We start from the raw sequence: 21,894 nt of genomic DNA on the forward strand, positions 1-21,894 counted from the left end.
GCGAGCTCAGAAGGCTCTACCACAGGTCAGGCACAAATAGTCCATGTGAACGTTAGGGTTGGATTTTCTAAATTTGTGCATCTTACATTTCTTTTGAGCTACTTCAATACTGCTTTGCTTATAGAGTACAACACCTTCTCTGATGAGGGCACACCATACTGGGTGGTCCTGTGCCAGTGTCTCTCATGTCATGTAATCATTTTGAAAATTCTTTTTTTTTTTTTTTTGCAGGCAATGGGGGTTAAGTGACTTGCCCAGGGTCACACAGCTAGTAAGTGTCAAGTGTCTGAGGTCGGATTTGAACTCAGGTACTCCTGAATTCAGGGCCGGTGCTTTAACCACTGCGCCATCTAGCTGCTCCATTTTGAAAATTCTTAAGAGAGACCTTGAGAGTGTCCTTATCTAGCCTCTTCTGACCACCATGTGAGCACTTGTCTTCTGTGAATTCCCCATAAAATAGTCTTTCAGGCAAGCATGAATTTGGCATTTGAACAATGTGGCAGGCCACTGGAGTTTTGCTCTCTGCAGTAGAGTTTGAATGCTTGGCAGTTTAGCTCGAAAGAGGACCTTAGTGTCTGGTATCTGATGCTGCTGGGTGATTTTCAGAATCTTCCTAATACAATTCAAATGGAAGCAATTCAGTTTCCTGGCATGACACTGGTACACTATCCAGGTTTCACAGGCATACAACAATGAGGTTGGCACAACAGCTCCATAGACCTTCAGTTTGGTGGTTAGTCTAATACCTCTTCTCTCTCACACATTGCTTTGGAGCCTCCAAAATGCTGAGCTAGCTCTGGCAATGTGTGCATCAACCTCATCATCAATGTGTACATCCCTGGAAAGTATACTGCCAAGGTATGAACTCAGACACTTTACTAGCTGTGTGACCCTAGGCAAGTCACTTAACTCTGATTGCCTGCAAAGAAGAAAAAATATTTATTAACAATAATGAATTAAGGGGCAGCTAGGTGGTATAGTGGATAAAGCACTGGCCCTGGATTCAGGAGGACCTGAGTTCAAACCCGACCTCAGACACTTGACACTTACTAGCTGTGTGACCCTGGGCAAGTCACTTAACCCTCATTGCCCCACAGGGAAAAAAAATGAATTAAATCATTATTAATTGAGTGGAGCCCAAGATTGTGTTTGGTTTTTTTTAGCTGCCAAATCACAGTACAGCTTCACATTGAACTTGCTAAATACTGGAACCTCCAAATCTTTTTTCATATAATCTAGAATCTAGTTACACCCCCTCCCTTCTATAGCTGTATAGCTAATAGAATTTCATATTTATCCCTATTAGATGTTTAACTGATAAAAGATAATGTTAAAGCTAAAGCCAATGGTTTTCTGACAGTGAGCTTATACAAAGTCCACTAAGACAAGATAAACTTAACTCTGTACATCTTGTTGTTTGTTTGTCCTTTGTTTTCAAAGAGGACCAATGACATCATGAGGTAATGTCTTGACTTGGATTTAAGTGAAGCAGAGTCATACAAAGTCATCATCCTCACTCTCTCTTCAAGAATCATCTGAAAAGGGGCAGCTAGGTGGCGAAGTGGATAGAGCACTGGCCCTGGATTCAGGAGGACCTGAGTTCAAATCCGACCTCAGACACTTAACACTCACTAGCTGTGTGACCCTGGGCAAGTCACTTAACCCCAATTGCCTCACTTAAAAAAAAAAAAAGACTCATCCAAAGTCCAGTGACAAGACAAAAGTCAGGATGGTTAGTGATGGCCCAGGAAGCAGTGGATGACCTTGGCATGTTCAGGGTCGGTGTGGAGCCCACAGTGCCTGCTTCATCTGGCTATTGGAACAAATTGTTTTCATCCACCCATTCCACTGAAGAAGTCTTACCTGCTTAAGGTAGACATCCCCCTAAATAACTGACAGTTTTAAAACCTGATTTAGCTCATCTGCTGAGATGGTTTACTGGTGTGTGGCTTCTGCATATGTTACAGCTTCTTGGAGCCACGGGTAAATTAGATGGACACCAAAGGTGGATGAACAGTCCTGAAAAGAGCTCAGTAGGGGGCAGCTAGGTGGCACAGTGGATAAAGGGCCTGAGTTCAAATCCGGCTTGACACTTGCTAGCTGTGTGACCCTGGGCAAATCACTTAACCCTCATTGCCCCACCAAAAAGAAAAAAAAAAGAAAAAAAGAAAAGAGCTCAATAAGCCCTCACACCAGAGGTGCTAGTCCTCCCTGAATACCCCATACGCTCCCTTAATACCCCTTAACAATGTGTCCATAATGTGTACATAAAAAGGACAATGAAAGACAACAGATTTTAAAAAGAGTCCCTGGACTATAAGCTCCTCAAGGGGAGGCATTAAGTGTCACCTAAAGGTTGTATTTTCTTGAGCTCCAAGCACAGTGTTAAGTAAGAGTGTTAAAAGAACATGATAGGGGCAGCTAGGTGGCGCAGTGGATAGAGCACCGGCCCTGGCGTCAGGAGTACCTGAGTTCAAATCCGGCCTCAGACACTTAACACTTACTAGCTGTGTGACCCTGGGCAAGTCACTTAACCCCAATTGCCTCACTAAAAAAAAAAAAAAAAAAAAAAAAAAAAAAAGAACATGATATATATTTGGTTGTTGATTTGCTTTGGTTTATTTATGAGAGGGCTGGGGGGAGGGTCATTACAGAGGAGGGGGAAGAATAGGAAAAGGGTCTGGAGGAAGGAGGGCAAATAGAAAATTCAGCTGGTAGAGAATAGACAGCTAATAGACAGGTTTGTTTGGAGTGTGATATGTGTGGAAGAGAATACTATATAATAAAGCCTGAAAGCTCCACAGTTTGCGGAAAAGCTTGGATGTTAGGAAAAGAAGTTTAAATTTTCTTTGGTAGGTAATAGAGAGCTGCCCAGTCTTTCTGAGTAGAGTTCTTTGACAGGATCGATATGTAAGAAAGGGAAGCTGGGTAGCACAGTGCACAGAGCACTAGGCTTGGAATCAGGAAGACTCCTCTTTTGAGTTCAAATCCAACCTCAGACACTTACTAGCTGTGTGACCTTGGGCAAGTCACTTAACCCTGTTTGCCTCAGTTTCCTCATCTGTAAAATGAGCTGGAGAAGGAAATGGCAAACTATTCCTACATCTTTGCCAGGAAAACCCTAAATGGGCTCACGTAGAATCAGACATGGCTGAACAACCACAAGAATATGTAAGAAAGATTATCTTGGCAGAGGAATGATACATGGATCAGAGGGAAGAGAACAGAGGAGGGAGGACCTTCGTAATGAAAGTCTGTATTAAGGTGTGGCAGTAGGAATCGAAAGATTTCTGGACTTTGAGTCTAAGAAGTCCCTCAGCAGAGGTGTCAATTCACTGTGGTGGTTGAATGTTGGGGAAAAAGGAAGAGTGGCTAGCCCTTGCCCCTGCCCCTGCCCCTGCCCCTGTTTCTTCCCCTGCCTCTTCCCCTGCCTCTGCCCTTGTCTGCCCTTTTTTGTAGCAATGTAGCCACTCTGAGTATCTGTCTCAGTGCAATCACTCAACAATCACTCAACACTCTGCCCTCAAGGAGAGTACATTCTATCATGGGACATGTCATGTACATGTGTTTGCATGTTCATACACATATACATATATGTATGCATATACATGTATATATAGGTATATACATGTATGCATATGGGTAGAAAGGAGGCCTGTAAGGACTCCAATTGTGAACAAGAAAATAAATCTTAAGGCCCATAGTATTGTGGGGGATCATTTAGGGTAAGGTGGGAAAAGGGTACCCATATCTGGGTGTAAGGTGGGATTCAAGAAAAGTTTTGTATAGAAAGTGGCATTTTAACTGAATTTAAAGGAAATAAGGGATTCTAATAGTTGGAGGTAAGAAGGGAGTGAATTCTGGGCATGAGACATAGCCAGTCAAAGGCAGAGAGATTCAACATAAAGTGTTGTCTTTGAGAAAAAGTAAGAGGGTTAGACTGTCAAGGGCTCACCCTTAGGTGAACCACAGGCTATGGGAAAGGGAATAATGTATAACAATATGGAAAAGTAGGTTGGAAAGGGATTTGTAATGCCAACTAGAGGAGTGTATATATGAGATAATTTGGTTATGTGTAGATATGATCTATGAATGTATGAATGTATGTATGCATGTATCTATCTACCCATATATCTATATATATGATATATAGCATATCTATAATATACAAATTATCTCATATCTACAATCAAAACACATGCATGTGCCTACGCACACACATATGTGTACATATTCACATATGTGTTGCATTATGTAAAATATGTGTATATTAGATATACATATGCATATATACATATATGCATATATACACATATGTGTGTGTTTGATCCCAGAGGTAAAATGGAGTCACCAGGTTTACTGATTAAATGCTGTGTTGTAGGAAAGTAACTTTGGCAGCTGGGGAGGTTGGGGTTAAATTGGAATGGGGAGAGGCTTGAGGCAGGGAAGCCAATTGGGAAACTTTTGGAATAGTCTAGACAAAAGGCAATGAGAGCTTGAACAAGAGTGGTGACTATTTGACTAGACAGAAGTGAGCAGATAGAAGAGTTGTATGTGAAGAGCTAGAAATGACAGGATTTGGTGACTTTGGGATATGTTGGGTAAGGGAGAATAATGAGTTGAGGATAACACCAAGAATAAAACCTTGGATCACTAGAAGGATGGTGGTATACTCAGCAGAAACAGGGAAGTTTAGAAAAGGGATAAGTTTCATGGATAAGAGAATGAGATCTGTCTTGAACATATTGAGTTGAAGATGGTTATAGGATATCCAGTTTGAGATATCTGATAGGCAATTGGAGTTTCATAACTAAAGCTCAAGAGAGACACTAGGGCCAGGTATGTAGATTTAGGAGTCATCTGCAGAAAGAAAATAATTAAACTTATGGAAGCTGATGAAGTCACCAAATGAGAAAACAGAGAAATGATAGAAGCAAGTCCAGGACAGATCCTTGATGTACCACCACAGTTAGTGGGCATGATATGGATAATGATCCAACAAAGGAAACTTGAAAAGGACATGTTAGACAGGTAAGAACATATAGTATCATATATTTATAGCTGGAAGGTATCTTGGAGGCCAGCTAATAAAACTCATTTTATAGATTAGGTTTGAGGCCCAGAGATGTTAAGTGAATTATTGGAGTCATACAATAATTATTTGTTAGATTTGAACCCAGATCGTCTGGACTCTGAAGAGTAGCTCTTTATACTATCCTGAGTTGGCTCACAGAAAGAAAACCACAAGTATCCAGGAGAGGAAGGTGATCAACAGTGCCCCAGAGAAACTGAAAAGGAGGAGGATTAAGAAAGGCAGAAATGACAGCAGGTACTCTCCCCCAGAATGAGAGAGCCTAGATAGTCTGAACTCTGTTTTATCAGAGAACAATCCCTTCTCTAGTTAAAGGGGTGGGAAGGTGCTTTGGAAACCACTAGGGATTTTGGTTGAAAGCCTTTTCTTAATAAGGGTGGGAGTGAAGGAAATTCCTGTTTACTCTCATTCCCCTGGGGCCTTTGTCTGGGGGAGCTAGAGTGGAGGCCTTTAAGAATCAACTGAGGACTTCAGGATTCCAGGCTAGTAACTGGAAGAGGGTGGGGAGGAGAGGGAAGTGGGGAATCTGGCCTTCATTTTGCCTTAAAAAAAAAAAACTTTTTATTTTTCTGTCCTTCTCATAATAATGTAACACAAACAGCAACAAACTTGTAATGCTGTTTATTTCATGTAGCTTAGAAGTCTCCTGTTCTTCACTCTTGTTTCAGAGAGAGGGTCCAGTCCTGAGATTCAAGAGGCCTTTGAAGGAATAATTGCCTCTAGTTCTAAGAGACTAGCACAACACATGACTAAAAACCACAGTCATCCTTCAAGGCCCAGCTCAAGCCTACCACCCCACAAAGCTTCCTTTGCCTTCCCTATCCAACCGTAATGAGGTCTCCCATCTCTGAGTTTCTCCAACCAGAAGCTGCCTGGTATTTTTAGTTACCTCATTATACCTTATCTCTCTAATTAGTCCACAAATTCCTAGAAGACATTGATTGGGTCTTATGCTTATATCCCCCACCCACAGAATCACAGGATTTCAAAGGTGGATGAGACCTCAGAGGTTTTCTAGTCTAACCTGTGCCCAATCTTTCTCTACAACTTCTCAGACCAGAGTTCCAGTCTTCTCTTGAAGAATGCCAGTGATAGGGAACTCCCTGACCTTCTGAGGCAATTAATTCCATTTTAGGATAGCTCTAATTGTTAGGAAGTTTTTCCTTATATTGAGCCAAAATCTGCCTCTCCTCCTTCTGCCCCCTGAGGTCAAGCAGAAATAATCTAATCACTGTTCTACATAACAGCTACAAATTCTTAAAGGCAGCAGCCATTCTGTCTTCTTTCCTCCAGGCTGAACATTCACAGTCCTTTGCACTGATCCTCTTAAGGTATATTTCTCATCCCTTTATAGTCCGATTTACAGAAGATAAACTTCAGTTCATCAATGTCCTTTCTAAAATATGGTACCTAGAAAAGACACAGTATTCAGACTAGGGCAGAATATGCTAGGACTATGACATCTTGTTAAGGGATAACTTCCTCACAATTAGAATAACGCCTAATAATTAGAGTTGTCCCCAAATTTCCTAAGCATTAGAGCTTTCCCAAAGTGGAATGAGCCCTGCCCCTCCCTCTAGGTGCTGAGTTTCCCTTCCTTGGAGGTCTTCAGTCAGAGGCTGGAGACCACTGATGAGGTATGCTATACAGTTGTCCCCACCACACCTCGACCTTCCATCAGGGGGTTGGGCATAAGAAATTTAAAGGGAATTTTGTAGTAAAAGAACCGTGGTTCCTCGCACTAGTTTGGGCATGCCAAGCATGTTTACAGCAATCTCTGATGTGGAGTTGTTATCTATGCCTCCCTCATCCTATACTCAAATTGTTGTCTTTTTAACTACCATATAAAGAATGCCCCAATTCATTAATAAGAAGAGAAATGACAATCAAAGCAACCGGAATGCTTCACCTCACATCTCGAATTGGCAAAGATGAAAAAAGACAGGAATGGTCAATGTCAGGAGGGTTGTAGAAAGATGTGGCTCAAATGCACTGCTGGTGCAACTGTGAAATGGTCCAGCCATTCTTAAAAGCAATTTGGAATTATGCAAAGAAAGTGACTAAAATGACTTAGAGATTCCACCACTGGGCTAATACCTTAAGGAGGTCAACAATAAAAAGAAAAGTACCAAAACAATTATAGCAATACTTTTTGAGGAAGCAAAGAAATGGAATCAAATAGATGTCTAGGGGTAGTGACTAAATAACTAAAAGTTATGGTACAAAACATAATGAAATATTAATAAACTACAAGAAATGATAAAGATGATAAATATAGAAAAGCATGGGAAAACATACGAACTGATGCAAAGTGAAATAAAAAGAAATAGCAAAAGCATGTACACTATGGCTAAAACAATTTAAATGTACAAAACACGAAGTGATGACCTATCACAATTCTAAAGGATTCATGATGAAAAATGCTATCTACTACCAGATAGAGAACTGATGGGCTCAGAGTACAGATTGAAGGCTATATATTTTTCTCTTTCTTTTTCTTATTTTTTTCCTCACAGAACATAGTTAATGCAAGAATTTGTTTTGCATGATTTCATATTTGTAATGGGATTTGTATTTCTCATTTTCTTGGTGGGGAGAGAAAGAATTTGAAAATGAAAATAAAATGGAATTGAATTTTTAAAATTTAAGAAACAATAAATTATTACTTAAACATATAAAACAATTAAAAATAAATAAAAGCACACCAACAATAATTAAATGACCAAGCTTGACCCAAAGAGGAGCTCTGGTAAGGCACCTCTACCTATTTCTTTGTAGAGGTGGGGGACTGTGAGTTTGGACATATAATGTCAGGGTTTGGGGATCTATTGTTTGATTTTTCTTAACTCTTTCCCCCCCTCCTCTTTTATTCTTTCTTATAAGGGACGGCTCTCTTGGAAATAGAGGTGATGTAAAAACATAACATATCAACAACATTTAATTTTTGAAAAGACGAGTAGGAATTCAACAGATGAAGAGAAGGCAGAAGTTAATTCCCCAAATACGGAATAATCTGCACAAAGTCCTGGAGGCATGCAGGAGTGAGTACGGTACATATTCAGGGAGCTAAGCTCCTGTTTGGCAGGAATATATTGAGTGTGAGAGGGAGTAATGTGAGATAAGACTGGAAAGGCAGAGTAGTGCCAGGTTAGGTAGAGCCTTGAATGCTAAGAGTCTGTACTTATCCCTCCTGCATCACTGGAGTTAGGAGCACAGCACCCCCTGGATCTGGAAAATCCACATATAATTTTTTGCCTCCCCATTTGTACCAGAGAAGAAGTCTGAATTTGTTTTTTCTTTTATGGGGTGTTTACAACACCTTATTGTAAAATTTGGATTGATATACATACCATACATATATTTTATGCATTTCTGAGTTTTTGAACTTTTTCTATGTCTTCTGCTGGCCTTCAAATGTCATCTGCGACTTCCACAAAACTCCCCCCAAATTCCCATTTAATTTTTTATGCCAATCCATGATATATCAAAACCATGACAGAGAAAAGTTTCTATGTGGAAGAGATAACTGTACTCAGGAGGAAGAAGAGAGCTAATGAAGATTTTTAAGCCTAAGAATGATGTTGGGTTTTTAAAGAATATTCTGAAAATGGAATGGGTGACAGATTTGAAGGGAGTGGAGGCAGAGAACAAAAGCAGAAGAACCTGAAAAGGGGGGCTATGACAATAAAAAACCTACGTGGGGAGGAGTGAGGGCCCTTTAATAAATGGGTGCTGTGGGCCTAGAGAGAAGGGGACAGATATGAGAGCTTTAAGAGGTCAAATGAACAGATACTCATAACTGATTGGATATTAAAAGTGATTGTGAGGGAAGGTAATCTTGAGTTTGCAAACACAGATCAAATACAATGGTGATGATATAGTCAGAACTTGTAAGGCAGAAGAACAAGTTGTGTTCAGCTTGGGAGATAGTGAATTTGAAGTACTAGTGGGGGAAAGGGAGAAGGGAATAGGAACCTTCTGGTGTGTTGAGTAGGGGAACCCCTCCCTTCAAAGCAGGTTGAAGTCACTATGACTTAGTAGATCCATCCTGAGGTTCATAGATGTTAAGTGACTTGTCCTGGGCCCCACAACAAGTGCCAGAGGCAGGATTTGAGTCCAGAGCTTTCTGATTTCAAGCCTGCTACTCATCTACTAGAACAACATTTCCCTCTCCTCCATCCCCCCCCCCCCCCCACAGAGGCCTTTTTGTTGTCCTCAGCATTCACTTCAACTGTAGTGCATCTTGAGATTTAGCTTCTTAAAATTCTTATTAGAGGGGCAGCTAGGTGGCGCAGTGGATAAAGCTCTGGATTCAGGAGTACCTGAGTTCAAATCCGACCTCAGACACTTGACACTTACTAGCTGTGTGACCCTGGGCAAGTCACTTAACTGCAATTGCCTCAGCAAAAACAACAACAACAACAACAACAAACAAACAAACAAAAAATTCTTATTAGAGCTTGTATCCATCTCTCTTTCCTAACAACTGTATGGAGGAACATACCCTGTTTGGGTCACAAGTAGTTGTGTGAATTCCCCCTATCTCTACTGTCTCCAGGAAGAAGTCTGGACTTTCACTGCCCTGGGCCCTCACTGGGCAGTGCTTTTTTTATTTTTATTTTTTTAGTTATGAACCAAGTTCACAGCCTCAAAGTTTCAGCAGGCCATCAGTGAGGATCCCTTGATGCTTTAACAATAGCAGAGTTGACACTCCTGACATGCCTTTAAAATAGACCATCTGGAGAATCACATAGAACATATACCTGACAAAGGGTCTGCATATCCTCTACTGGGAACCATGTGAGCTTTGGGGCTAGCCCCAGATAGGACTTGGGAAGAGAGATGGACATTCAAAATGGAGAGGGCGATGGACCATGGGGTCTGATACAAGGATCGAGGCCTTAGTAAGAGAGAGAGAGAGATGGGATTTGGAACCCAGATGAGTCAAAAAAATCAGAGAGGAAATGGCAAGGTCTGCAGGATGTACCTTCTGTACAACGTGGTAGGAGAAGAAGGAGCCACAGAGCAGGAAACCAGATGCACCAAGGAGCAACCTGGATCTGGTTTTTCAATGTAATGATGTCATGTTTGCATAGGCCCTTAGGGAACCTACCTAAGTGCTGCATCTCTTTCTCTAGAAAGGAGAAAAAGGGTTTCCGTCCATTAGGCATGAGCCTACTCTACATGTTCTATTGGGTTAAATAAAATCAGGCCTGTAACCAAATCAATCAATCAATCAACAAGCCTCCATTAAGAACTTGTGCTCAAGCACTGTGCTAAGCGCTGGTGATACAAGAAAAAGCAAAACATGTCCTCTCCTTTAAAAGTTTATGTTTCAGTGAGGTAGAGTAGGTGGATAGATAGATAGATAGATGCTAGCTAGCTAGCTAGATGATAGGTAGATAGATAGATTGATTGATTTAGATGCAAGATACTAACAGAGTAGATAAAAAAGATCATCTTTGAGAATTCAGTAGCAGCTGCGGAGACCTGATGAGGCTTCCTGTAGAATATGGTATTTAAGTTGTCTTTTTTTTTTTTTTTTGCGGGACAATGAGGGTTAAGTGACTTGCCCAGGGTCACACAGCTAGTAAGTGTCAAGTGTCTAAAGTCAGATTTATACTCAGATCCTCCTGAATCCAGGGCTGGTGCTTTATCTATTGCACTACCCAGCTGTCCCATGAAGTCTTTTTTTTTTTTTTTTGTGAGGCAATTGGGGTTAAGTGACTTGCCTAGGGTCACACAGTTAGTAAGTGTAAAGTGTCTGAGGCTGGATTTGAACTCAGGTCATCCTGAATCCAGGGCCATTGCTCTATCCACTGTGCCACCTAGCTGCCCCGAAGTTACATCTTGAAGGAAACTAGTGATGCTAAGAGGTGGTGGTAAGAGGAGAGGGCATTCCAGGTGTGGGGAATGGCCATTGCAAATGCATAGAGATGAGATGGAACAATGTTGTGTCAAGAATGGAAAGTAGACTAGTATGGCTCGACTACAGAGTGTATGGAGGGGAATAATGTATAAAAAGACTGGAGGGGGCAGCTAGGTGGTGCAGTGGATAGAGCACTGGCCCTGGAGTCAGGAGGACCTGAGTTCAAATCCAGCCTCAGACACTTAACACTTACTAGCTGTGTGACCCTGGGCAAGTCACTTAACCTCCAATTGCCTCAAAAAAAAAAAAGAAGATTGTAAAGATGGGAAGGGATGAGACATCTTGTTAACCTGACTGTTTGCTTTTGGTGACCCTTTAGGTAAAATAAAATAAGCCAGATATGAACTTTGCCGGGTTTAGAAAAATGGGTGACTCTACATCCGAACTGATGGATGAGTAACCTCTTTTCCAGTCATATTTGTCTTTGGTGTTGTCTTTTATATGCCATGAACAGAAATATGTCACAGCCATTTATGCCTCATCATGTAGTCACTGATCTTGTCATCTATAATTCTGATTCTTCTGAGATTGTAGGGTTTCATTATTTGTAAGCTTACAGTATCAGCTTTTCCTGATTTCTTTGTCAATGCTGCAATTCCTTCTTGAATCAATGCCTCCTCTATTGCCCTTATGTAATATATATTATAGTTCTGGCAGTGGTGTTGCTGTACATTCAGGTGCTATTCAGTTCATGTGCAAGTCATCATTTGTGATGTCATTGGTCTTCTTTAAAAAAAAAAGGACAAACAACAATTGTAGAGTATGACCTTCTCTCTAGTCATTCCTTTAGCTCTGCCCCTCTGGAAGATTGGTTTTCCTTTAAAATCAAGAAGGGGACACAGGCTAAGAATTGGAAATCAAAGGAATGTCCATCAATTGGGGAATGGCTAAACAAACTGAGGAATATGCTGGTGATGGAATATTATTTTGCTATAAGAAATGACAAACAGGATGATTTCAGAAAGGCCTGGAAAGAATTGTATTAACTGATGTATAGTGAAGTGAGCAGAACCAGGAGAATGTTGTGCATAGAGACAGCAAAATTGTTTGATTAAGAACTGTGAATGACTGAACTATTCTCAGCAATACAATGATCCAAGACAATTACAAAAAACTAATGATGAAGTGTACTCTCCACCTCCAAAGAAAGAGCTGATACTTATTGAACACAGACTGAAGCAGGCTATTTTTCACTTTCTTTCATTTTTTTCTTCTATTCAAGTTTTCTTATACAAAATGACTAATATGGCAATGTTTAGCATAATTGCACATATAAAACCTATATCTAATTGCTTACTGCCTCAGGGGGGTGAGAGGGAAGGGAAGGAGAGATAAAATTTGGAACTCAAAATTATAAATAAAAATGTTTATTACTATTTATTTTTTTTTGTGAGGCAATTGGGGTTAAGTGACTTGCCCAGGGTCACACAGCTAGTAATTGTTAAGTGTCCGAGGCCGGATTTGAACTCAGCTCCTCCTGAATCCAGGGCCGGTGCTCTATCCACTGTGCCATCTAGCTGCCCCACCATTTTTTAAAAAAGAATCTAGGGATCCTGGAGTGTAGTTCCTTAAATTCAGCATAGCCTACTTCCCTACTCTTATTCAATTCTGGGCCCAGGTCATTTTCCATCTGTCGTGCTTCTTCAAGGAATTCCAAGGGATGATCTGCCTATCCCATTTTACATTATAATCTGAAAAATATACATTTTCCCTTTACTCTTGGGGTTTTTTTTGTTTGTTTTTTTGCGGGGCAATGGGGGTTAAGTGACTTGCCCAGGGTCACACAGCTAGTATGTGTCAAGTGTCTGAGGTTGAATTTGAACTCAGGTACGCCTGAATCCAGGGCCAGTGCTTTATCCACTGCACCGCCTAGCTGCCCCTCCCTTTACTCTTGCTTTCCAGTGTTGATGGTGAGCCTTTGAGCACTTTTGCATGATGGTGGCTCTCAATGAGAAGGCCTTGTAATGTTCTAGGGCACAGTGGGACTGACATGGTCAGAGTGTCTAGAGAACCCTGCCATCATTGGGGAATCTCTTCTCTCCATAGATCATCCTCTATAACACTGGTGAACCCGCTAAAGTGAGTATGCTTTTCCATTTTTATGTTAGGAGAACACTGATCTCACTTGGTGTTTATACTCAGTGGATCATTGAATAATTTTATTTCTGGGTTTGTATTTATCATTGAATATCAGAAGCAGCTAGCTAGGTGGCACAGTGGATAGAGAACTGGTCCTGGAGTCAGGAAGACCTGAGTTCAAATCTGACCTCAGATACTTGCTGTGTGACCTTGAGCAACTCATTTATCCTTTGCCTCAGTTTCTTTTACTGTAAAATGGGATAACAGCACCCACTTCCCAAGGTTATAGTAAGGATTGAATGACATAATATTTTTACACAGTGCCTGGTACATAGTAGGTTCTAGCTATATAAATGTTAGCTATTATTATTATCTTATCAATAAGCACATTCATAAGCAGCACCTTGCTTAAGTCTATATTAAGTTCTACAGAATTGAGTGCTTTTTAAAAAATTAAGAGGAAACAGATAATAGCGATTCCCATGCATAGACTTCTTTAAGATTTATAAAATGCTTTCTTTACAATAACCCGGTGAGGTAGGTGTGAATCGATCATGGTTCTGAGGCCCAAGAAGGAATACAAGTGCCCAAGGATCATGAGTCAGGCAGTTAATTACACTCAGGCATGAAAGTATGCAGCTCCTCAACCCGACAGTCCCATGAGTTCTCAAAGAAATGGTGGCTTGGGTGTGCAGTGGGATGTGGACCTTAATTGAGAGCACAGCTCTCTGGCTCTCTGCCCTTCCATCTGATTGCTTTGCTGGGCAGATTCATAGGAACTGAATAAGAAGGGGCCCTTCCGGGCAGTCAATCATCCCCTGGTAGTCTGGATTTCAAATCACACCCCTTCCCCCTCTTATTCACCACAAGGGCATTGTGATTGGGAACATTTGCTAACTTTGCATACCAGGATCAGATGAGATTTGCTTAACTGATTATGATCAGTTGAACATTGCATTCCTCTCCTAAATGTAGCTCACAGAGTTAGTTATTGGATACGCAGGAACGTTCTGATATATAGGAAGATCACACCTTACTCCCCAACACATATTCTTTGATCTAGTGACACTGGTCTCCTGGCTGCTTCATGAACAAAACATGCTTTCTCAGCTCTAGGCATTTTCTCTAGCTGTTCCCTCTGCCTGTTCTCCACTCCACCTACTGACTTCTCTGGCTTCCTTTAAGTCCCAACTAAAATCTCATATTCTACAGGAAGCCTTCCCTAACCGATCTTAACTCCAGGACCTTCCCTCTTTGAATTTTTTTTTTATCCTGCATATAGCTTAATTTGTATATATTTCCATGTTGTCTCCCATGTCAGACTGTAAGCTCCTTGAAGGCAGGGGCTGTCTTTTGTATCCTTTTGTAACCCTAGTGCTTAGAACAGTGCTTGGTACTTAATAATTGTTTTGTTTTTTTAATTTTTATTTTTTAATAAATGTTTATTGAAAGAATGAAAGGTTACTTTGTGGTTAAATATGGAGTGACTTTTGCTAATTAGGAACTATCAGGAGAACAATATTCACAGTAACTACTATAAGGCTTTTTTTGTTTGTTTTAGAGATTATTAGGAACTAGACATGATTTCACTGGTATAGGGAACTCCCAGGTGAGGAAAGTCCCTCTACCAATGCAGGTTGGAGCTGCCTCTGCCACTTATAGTCTTATAAAGTGGCTTAGGGTACCAAGAAGTTAAGTAATATGGCCAGAGTCACACAACATGTGTAAGAAGAGGCCTTGAACCTAGGGCTTCCTAGTTTCAAGGCCAGCTCTCTATCTACTCTGCCAAGGGGAATAAATAATACTCATTATTACTCCTATTTTATCAATGGCAAAACTGAATGTCAGGCAAAGCTTTGTCCAAGGTTACACATCAAGTATGTGCCAGTCAGGATCTGAATTAAAGTCTCCTGATGTCAAGCCCAGTGTTCTTTCCATTAAACTTAAACAACTATATGGCAAAATATTTCATCTTCTTTAGAAAACTGCCTGTTCCTTTCTCATGTTTTGATCAAGGTTTTCCCCCATGCATTCAGGACCATTATATTTTATGTGGCTTAAGTACATGTGAGTTAGTAGTTATTTATTTCCTTGGCATAATGGAGAATGATTTTTTTGGTTGCTTTTAGGGGGTAAGAAAAGGTAAAAATACTGTTTATGGTTATTTTGGTTGTTTTGGAGTTATTTTCTCTTTGACATAGTGGAAATGATCTTACCAGTATGATGGAATTCTTTTATACAAATGTAATTAGGTCTAGTGTCTTTTTCCACTCTTATTAAATATATATATTTAAAATTTTTTATTTTTTGCGGGGAAATGAGGGTTAAGTGACTTGCCCAGGGTCACACAGCTAGTAAGTGTCAAGTGTCTGAGGCTGGATTTGAACTCAGGTCCTCCTGAATCCAGGGCTGGTGCTCAATCCACTGCACCACCTAGCTGCCCCCTCTCATTATATTTTTTAAGTGCCCTTACAACTTCACCTCTCAATATGGTGGATCCACTATTGTTACTGATGAGAAGAGATTTCTATAGAAACAAAATCAGATCTGTTCCTTTTAATTTTTCTTCTTGTCCTTCCAGTTTTATCTGTAAATGCTTTTGGAAAGAATAACTTATTTAGGTCTTGAGCTAACTTCTGTGCAGGCTCAGTTTCTTTTCATTATTTTGTAAAATTATTTATTAGTTTAATAAATGTTTATTGATCGATTGTAAATTGCTATTTGTAATCTTCCAATGTCCTCTGCAATGCTTTGCAAATGAGATTGCATTCTACACTGGTGTTGCCCTTGGCTACTGTCTTTCTGCTTGGCAAGAGATCAAGTGTTTGCTGGCCAAGGCAGTTTCTGACTTCTTTTGGCTAATTCATTGTGGGCAACTGTTTTGCATCAGTTAAATTTCTTTCAAGAGCAGTAATAATGAGTGTCTTTACTTTCATCCATGCCCTATTTTTCTGAGTTTATAAATTCTTTTAAAAAGGTCATATTGGAACTATTGTAAGGGCACTTGCTTTCTTCTCACATTTATCTTTCATCTTAATTTTGTGTTTGTTTTGAACTTTGCTCAACTAATCTCTGATCCTATTGTACACTGGTAACTAGTCATTTCCTAAGTACTAAGATACAGTCAATTTTCATTTCTTTGAACCAAGATCAAATAAACTCTGCCCTTGTTCCTGGATGGGGTGTGTCAATCTACTCTTCCAAGGTTCCCTCACAATCCCTGTAACTTTCTGGGTGGAGGAGCTCCTGCCTGCTCACTGCTTTTACATGTTGTTTTACATTGGAATGTAAGCTCCTTGAGGCCAAGGGATGTTTTTTTTTATTTGTATCTCCAGATTTTAACACAGTACTCAGCACATAGTAATCACTTAATAAATAAATGTTTTTTTCATCACCCATTCATTTCTCCATTCCTTGTTTAATATGTACAAAATCAGAAAGAAACCAAAGCTTCATTCTTCTACATTATAAGAATTTTATGCAGAGAAGTAAGCTCGAGACGTTAGTCATAAAGAGTTTATAATGTACAAGAAAGAGTCTTTGGAGTAATCTATAAACCTTTGGCCTTCTTCATTTTTTAATTCCCAAACAGTTTTTGCCAACTTTTTTTTTTTTTTTGTATAGGAGATTATGGGATTTAGAGCTTGAAAGTATTTTAGCAATCACCTAATCCAGCTTCTTACTCACAGATGATGAAACTGAAGCTGGGAGATTTCCTCAACATCACACAGGCAGGAAACAGTAAAGACAGCACTGACACCCAGAGCTGAAGACTACAAGGCTCTTTCCTTTACAGTAAACTGCTTTTTAACAGGAGACCAAACAGGAGAAGCGACTTTCCTAAGATCACAGCTATTTGCCAACATATGTGCTTCAAAATTCTTCCAAAGCCAGAATTGACCCTGGGAAGTTTTGACAAACAGCAATGTAAGTTTCTGTTCTTGGAGCCCAGTGAAGAAATGATCAGGAAGGATCCCTTTACCTTGTATTGTATGAAAGATGAAACACACACACACACACACACACACATGCTGCCACTCTGAGATTCACAAGTGTGAAAGGAAATTACAAAGACTGGAAGACATGATGAGAACTTACTTGGCTACTTACTATTGGAGGAGGCCACAGTAGGGCCCTGCTGCTTAGAGCTGATAGCTCCCTCCCGGCATGATTGTGTCTAGTACAATGCCCGACCTAGTTGGGCACATAATATAGTTCTCAGGTAGAGGAAAAAGAGGAAGAAGAACTAGAGAAGGAGAGAGATGAAGAGGGAGGGGGATAGAGAAGGAGGGAGACAAAGAAAAGAAGGAGGATTGATACTCATTGTGCACTTGGGGTTCCCTCCTAGTCTGGGCTTGTTATGAATTTAACCCCAACCCCAGCTTTTTCTTTTCTGATTCTCTTCCCAATCTCCCCCTCTTCCTCCTGGTCCTCTCCTTGCCTCCCTCCCCAGATCCCAACAAGTTCGAAATTGTGAAGCATTCATTTGTCACAACTTCAAAAATGACAAAGAGCTGTCTTCTTTGTCAGCTCTTAGAGATTTCTTATTTACTGCCGGGTGCTGTCACTTCTAATCATTCCTCTAGAAAACATCCAGCCAGATCAGTAAGAAGCTGAACACCTTGCTCTCAGGCCAGCAGTGTCCAGCCTTAGCTTGGCGGTTGGCTCCTAGGCCTGCTTGGGCAAAATCAAGCTGGCTCCAAGAAAAGGGCTTTCTTCCAAAGAACTGGCCCTCCTGATGGCCAGGAGCAGGGAACACCTGAACCTGACTGTCAGTTTCCCACCTCACAGATGGGAGATTAGCTTCCAAGGAAAATGATGCTTTGGAGGAAAGCCCCCAAATGGTCCCTCAGTGCATAAATATTGTTTCAACTGCTAGGAATGTCTTCACATGTCCTCACAAGGCTTGGTTTCCACTTTCATTTTAATTGGTTTGCCTTAAGCAGGGGGAGACCTCAGGAAGGCTGGGGATGAAGGGAATGGGATAGAGTTAACTGGTATCTAATCTGAAGGCTTTGTGCCCCTGGGCTTCTGGGATGCTCCTTCCCCTTTAGATGCCCAATGCACAGATGAACTGACATCTACCATCATGCTACCCCATGGTCAGTGGCCCAGATACAATACTCGCTCAAGGCTTCTAGATTCATAGACTCTTTAAGCTATTAGGGACCATAGCATCTATGGTCTAACTCCCTCATTTTTTTTTGTTTGTTTTGTGAGGCAATTGGGGTTAAGTGACTTGCCCAGAGTCACACAGCTAGTAAGTGTTAAGTGTCTGAGGCCGGATTTGAACTCAGGTCCTCCTGAATCCAGGGCTGGTGCTTTATCCACTGCGCCACCTAGCTGCCCCCCTAACTCCCTCATTTTATAAAGGGAGGAAGTGAGGCCCAGAGAGGAGAACAGAGTTGCCCAATGTCACACAGCAAGTCCATGGCAGAGCAGGGACTAGAATACAGGTATCCCAATTCTCTGTCCAGTGCTCTTTCCACTCAACCCCTCTCTCCTCCACTGGAAAGCAGCCCTGGGCATGGGCCAGCTGGCCCAGGGGCGGGCAGGGTGCCAGGGTGCACCTGGAAGGGCAGAGTGAGGGGATGGACAAGGAGCTTCTCTGCTGTCAGCCTCCACTCTGTCCTGGGGGTTGGAGGTGAGGGGGTGGATGGGGAAAGGGACTTTCAGCCTTTACCAACTCGAATCCAATTTGCAAACAAAGTGTCGGTGCCATTGGCAGGCAGGCAAAGCCCTCAGAGCTGTTAGTTTACAGCAAAAGCACTGACGGGCTCCACAAAGGGGGGTGCAGTATGTGTTGGCAGCAGGGTGCACCGCCCCCCCCCCCCACTTGCCGCACATTTCAAAGGCAAGATTGAAGCCACATGTTTGGAGTGCACACTCTGATTACTAGAAGGACGTTCTATATAAACACTGGGCTGCTGCAAAGACCGCTGCTCCCACTCTACCTTTCTCTTCCCTCCTTTAGGTCCGGCCCCCCCTTTCCAGCCAGCCCCCAGCTCTTGCTCTAGATGGCCTCAGGTGGCCTCCCCTGCTAGGGAAAGGGGCATAAGTGCTCAAGAGCCCACACTGAGTCAGAAAAGGGGTTAAAGTCAACAATTCAACATAGCAGGTGCAGTGGCCTAAGGAGGAAAAGCTGATTCTGGGCCTCCTGAGGGGGAAGGGGAGATGCGTTGGGGAAGCCAAGAGAGAAACAGGCAGAAGACTGGGCAGAGGCCTGGAGATGGAGGTACAGTTAAGATGGTGGGGGAGGTAAGGGAGTTGTTAGGCAGAGAAAAACTAAATCTGGCACCATCCCCAACCCCCAGGCTGCCTCCTAGGCCTCCTGGGCCTCTACCCCAGCTGCCCTCAACACTGCAGCCCACAATCCCATCTCATCCCATTCCTTCCTGCCTCATCTCTCTAGGTGTTAGTGACTTAACGCGCTGCCTCTCCCAAGGCTGCAGGTGAGCCAGGGGAGGGCAGAGACCCCTGCTTGTCCTCAGGGGGAGGGAAGAATGATGGGCCACACGGATGGAGGGGCATTGGGTTACATGAGTCAAAGCAGCAAACGTGTGTTTTGAATTTTCTTTCAAGTCTCCTAAATCCTTTGCTCCCATCCCTCCCCCAAACCTCGTTTCTGTGAGGTTGTAATCAGTTTGGATAGAGAACAGCAGACATAAGGGGGAAAGGGGGGGCAGTCAATGTTACTGGGAATAATTACTGGATTTAGTTACCTGCCAGCAATGAGTCTGTCTGAGAGTGGGGAGTGAGTGTAGACACGGACCCTGGCTAGCTGCCAAGGCCCAGTCGAGGTTGCCGATGCTGGTCTATGAAGCAGAGTGACTGAGCCGGTATCCTCAGGCAGGGATTGGGGGCGAGGTCCCAAAGACCAGGAGATTTGTCAAAGGGACACTGACTTTCTTTGGTGAAATGCATGCCAAGGGTGGAAGAGATGGGATTTGCCATCCTCTCACTCTTCAGCAGCAAACTCTGGCCTTGTGCTGTTGACACCATTAACTCAGCATAAATCAGGCATCTTGAAAAGCAAGTTAAGCTTTCTACACAGTTTTTGATTGTTTGCAGCTTGGCTGGGCTCCCGCGTCTGCACAGCATAAATCAGATTCGGGAAGGGAAGCAGCTTCCCCAGGCGGCTGTGAGCACCCCTCCTTCTCCCCCCCCCATATAGGGTTGCCCCAAATGGGCCTGGCCAGCAGGGTGAGTTTCCATACTCAGTGGTCAGTGTCAGGGCCTGGTCACTGTCTACGAGCTCTTGGTCCTGTCTCCTAAGTGAGCCGTCAGCTCTGAGACTCTGTGGACCTTTCCTCTAACATCTTTAGAGCTCCTAGGGAATCTCGGCTTGGATTTGTCTTTGTTTTCCTTTGTCTCCCTTTGCCATTCCAGACTAGAGGGTAACGGGCCTACCTGAAATACCAGGCAAATATTGGGATGCAGGGACAGAATGTTCAGGAGAGAAATGCTCTCCTCAGAGTTGGCTAGACCCATCTCCAAGAGGCCAGCCACTGGAGATCCTTACCCCAGTATTTTCTTTCTACTGGGAAAACAACATTGATCCACCACTTCCCACCCACAATGCCTATTTTGTCCCTTTAGTTCTTGTTCCAAATCTCAGTGCAGAACTTAAAAGATCTGCGAGTCTAGGGACATTGGAATTTCTTAGCTTAGTCCTCAGCCTTGGGATACTTAACAAGGAACAACCATAGCATAAAAGAAAGAATACTGGACTGGTATTCAAGGAGATGGGTCTCTAGCTTGGTCATGTCCCTGATTTCTATAGACGTCACTTCAGAGCTTCAGTTTCCCCCTCTCTAAAGTGAGGGAGTTGGACAAGATGGTCTCTCGGGTTCCTACCAACTATTTAGCCTTCTGTGATTCTAGATCAGATTGCCAACAGACTCAAAGTTGGTTCCATGTAGGTTCTCGATTTACCATCCCATAGATTCTCCACCCAGGTTTTTGATTCACTAGCTGCCTATGGAGGCAAGTCCTGGGTCTACAGCTTTCTCTCCCTTTGTGCCCAGTGGCTTCCTGAGGCATGGGGGAGAGGCCTCTAGAGGGCCGAGGCCCATGGTGGTGGGATGGCCATTGAGTAGGGAGGAAAGAGTAATTCCCCCTGACTTTTGTTAGCACTGATGGAAAGTGGCAACTTCTAAAGAGGAGGTTTACGGCTTGCCAGATTGTTGCTGGGAGTTGAACAGATGGCCAATTCATCTCCACCAAACTTGGCACCTCAAACAAAAGAAACAATATGTGTTTGGCTCCCTAATCTTTCCCTCAGGTTTCCGAGCAGGTGACTGGAAGGTTTGATGACAGGAGTAAGTTGACTCAAGTCTCTCAGGTCCCGGGCTATTGTTCGGTCAGCCACCCCCCTCTCCCCTCCACTGCTCCCCCTCTCATTGTTCTCAGGCCCAACACCCCTCTAGCAGTTTCCTCAAGTGTCTCCTCAGAGAAACTGGCCTCTCTGTCCTGTTGAGTTTGGGCATGAAGACCAGGACCTTATTCCCACCAGCCCCCATCTGCCCCTAAAATGAGACCCAGGGAGCTAGTTGCACCCCCTTTCAAGAGTGAACACCGGGGATCATGATATAGAAAGCATCTCTGAGAATGGACAATCAAATGCAACAATGCCCACAGGGGCAATGTTCCCAGCTTGCTCCACCCCACAGTGCCCAGGTCAGACAACTGGCGCCTCTCTCCCTCCCTCTTCCCTCTCCTTACGTGTGGTCTGGGCCGAAGCCCTGAATGAAAGCTTGGGCCAAGTTGGGGTTGGGGGATGGGGGTGGGAAGG

The sequence above is a fragment of the Dromiciops gliroides genome, chromosome 2 (genome assembly GCF_019393635.1).
Source record: "Dromiciops gliroides isolate mDroGli1 chromosome 2, mDroGli1.pri, whole genome shotgun sequence".
Classification (NCBI taxonomy): Eukaryota; Metazoa; Chordata; class Mammalia; order Microbiotheria; family Microbiotheriidae; genus Dromiciops; species Dromiciops gliroides.